Source organism: Myotis davidii, unplaced genomic scaffold (assembly GCF_000327345.1).
Source record: "Myotis davidii unplaced genomic scaffold, ASM32734v1 scaffold544, whole genome shotgun sequence".
NCBI classification, from domain to species: Eukaryota; Metazoa; Chordata; class Mammalia; order Chiroptera; family Vespertilionidae; genus Myotis; species Myotis davidii.
The window spans coordinates 2,495,303-2,498,110 of NW_006297018.1; positions in this window are offsets into that span (position 1 = coordinate 2,495,303).

Consider the following 2,808-nt stretch of genomic DNA (forward strand, 5'->3'; position numbering starts at 1 on the left):
GCCTGGCCACGGCGCCCCCTCCCGGCGGGAGGGCCGCACTGCATCCCCCTTCAGCAGGTGTCGTTTTCTGCCCAGAGGTGTCACAGTGATGCAAGTTTGTGAAATTTCAGACTCCCAGCAGAGCTTTGCAGTGACTCCAGATGCTGAGGAGGAGAAGTGGTCCAGGGCTGCAGAGATCGTCCTTGGGAGCCAACTGTGTTGTAATAGAAGGGAAAGGGAGAATCCCTCCCAGCCCTTCGTTCTCATTCATTCAACACCATTCCTATATGCACAACGCTGAACGTTAGTCACCGTAGGCGGGATAAATGGGAAAACTGCTAGAAAAGAAACGATAACAAGCATTGAATTAACTGTACGACTAAGGAAACAGTAGATATGGAGTTTAAGGTTGCATAAATATAATAAATCTCACAATTGAAAAACGATATAACAAATTTGAGAGGAAAAGAGAAAATGGGATTTTGTGTAATTATGATTTTCAGATAAAAAATTCTAAATAAAATATTTGTACTGCATTTGGACAGAAATCCTCAGTCCTATAATAATGTTATTCCCAGTTCTTCAGCACTTCCAGCACCACCATGTGAAGGGGAACAGTCTGGCAGTAAGACAACATGCTTGGTGGGGACTGGAGTGTTCAGGCTAAGCTTTCAAGAACTCTTAAAATGAAGACACTGGGGGGCTTGCCCGGGGTGGGAATGGTTGGGTGGGGGTGGGGGGCCAATTGGGGGAAAAGGAGACATACGTAAAACTTTAGACAATAAAGAACGAACTCTTAAAATGTTATCAATAAAAAGGATAGGGAAAGTCGTTCTTGAAATATGATATGTTCATTAAACATTTAGGAAATAAAATGAATTTACCGAGTGTCTCTGATAGTTTCTGGCTCTGGGCTTAGAGAGCAAAGAGAAAATGTTTGAACTGAGTCTCCTACCCTCTGATCAAAGCACCGGTGGGTGGGCAAGAGCCCTGAGGCCGAGCAGGCAGGAAGCCTTGGGGACTCTCCAAGTGGAATCTGCTGTCTACCCAGCCTCTTTATTTGCTGGACATCTCCAGGTTGCAGGCTGTGACTACCACTGCCCTCCTCCTGCAAACAATGTTCATTTCCAAATCACTCAGTCACACACTGACAGGCAGCTCCTTGATTTACAGGCCATAGATGCAGTCGCCTTCATTTGAGGGGAATTTTCTAGTTCAATTTCAGGAGGAAATCTTTTTCCTTCTCATCTCTGAATACACTAGTATTAGAGACATCATTTCTTCCACGTCTTGTCCAAGGAAACTAAAATTACTTTCAGTTTACAAACTGGGAATATGAGGATTAATGAGATGGAGGACTGTAACCCAGGATATGCAATTAGAAGGAAGGATAAACAAACTGTGGAGATTCAGAAGAGGGACAAGAGGCACAGGGGGCCAGTCCAGGCTGGATAGCACACGTACCTAGTGACACCTAGTGAAACAAGTTATATGATTTTTCACCAGCAGTGCTCAGCATCCTGGAGGGAGGAGGGCAGAAAGTAGATGGTAGCATCAGTCAAAAACTAGAAATTAGCAAGGCAGGTGTTCTAGAAAGAAAGGAGATGAGGGAGATACTTAGGCTGGCAGGAAGTGGCTAGAATGAAACGCCATCACTGGCCAGGGCTAATATGTTATATTTCAACAGATTGAATCTATAAATAAATATGAGGATCCAGCTATATACTAATAATCTAGACATTAAAAGGGATTTAAAACAAAGTAATTCTTACTCATTTTTTGTTTCGTTTTGTTAAATAGTTATTTTCTTATAAAAATATATTAACAAGCATTGGGTATATTATTGTTATTTTTAAATGACTCAATACATTTTTTAAAAATTCTCACTCTTAAATTCTAACAAGAAAAACATTGATCATTATTTGCTTATGACCCACATTAGGGAAAGCTCTTAGGATGCTCAAAAATTTTTAAGAGTGTAAAGGGCATGAGACCAACAAATTTGAGAATTATTGGATTATAGCATTCAAAGGAAAAGGGTGGAGTCGGGGTGAGCATCCTACATGGGTAGAAATGGTACTGTATAGCCTTGTGAACTTTTCTCTCCTTTCCTTCTGAAATATAAGCAGCACTAAATGGTTTTTGAGTTAAAAAAATACATGTTAAAAATATTTTAACAATTTAATTTCTAAAATCAGTTACCACCACCTAGTGTTATGATACATCTTTTTCCTTAAAATTTTAAAATATCTAAAACAGTATATTTTTAATAATATCATGTTACTCAATACAACAAAGTCGCTGTTTATAATTCTTGAGTACTAAATTATTCATATTAAGTCATCAATCACATGTTTAGGCATATAGTTTAGGTCAGGGGTGGGCAACCTTTTTGTGAGTGCGTGCCAAAACCAGCAAAATCTCTGACTCAAAATTCTTCTGCGTGCCAACCCTAATTTTTTGAGAACATGTTATGCCTACTTGATATCTCTTAAGGTGTACATGTGTGAAGAACCTTGAAGAAATAATAAAATTCATTTGAGTGACAAAAACACAATATATGATGACGAAAAATACATTTATTTTTTAATGTATACATGTACACTGATAGTCCGACAGAAAACTTTATGACTGTCTGATATTATCAGTGGTACTTTTGCTGCTGCATCACTGATGACAGAGATTTTACATCAGGTTTATATTTTGTGACCTGTAGAGATATACACGAGCTACTACTTTCATCCGTCAGGCTATTCTGATTACGAGACTTAACAAAATTCATCACTGAGAACAAAGATTCACATGTGGATGAAAACATGGAGAGTAACG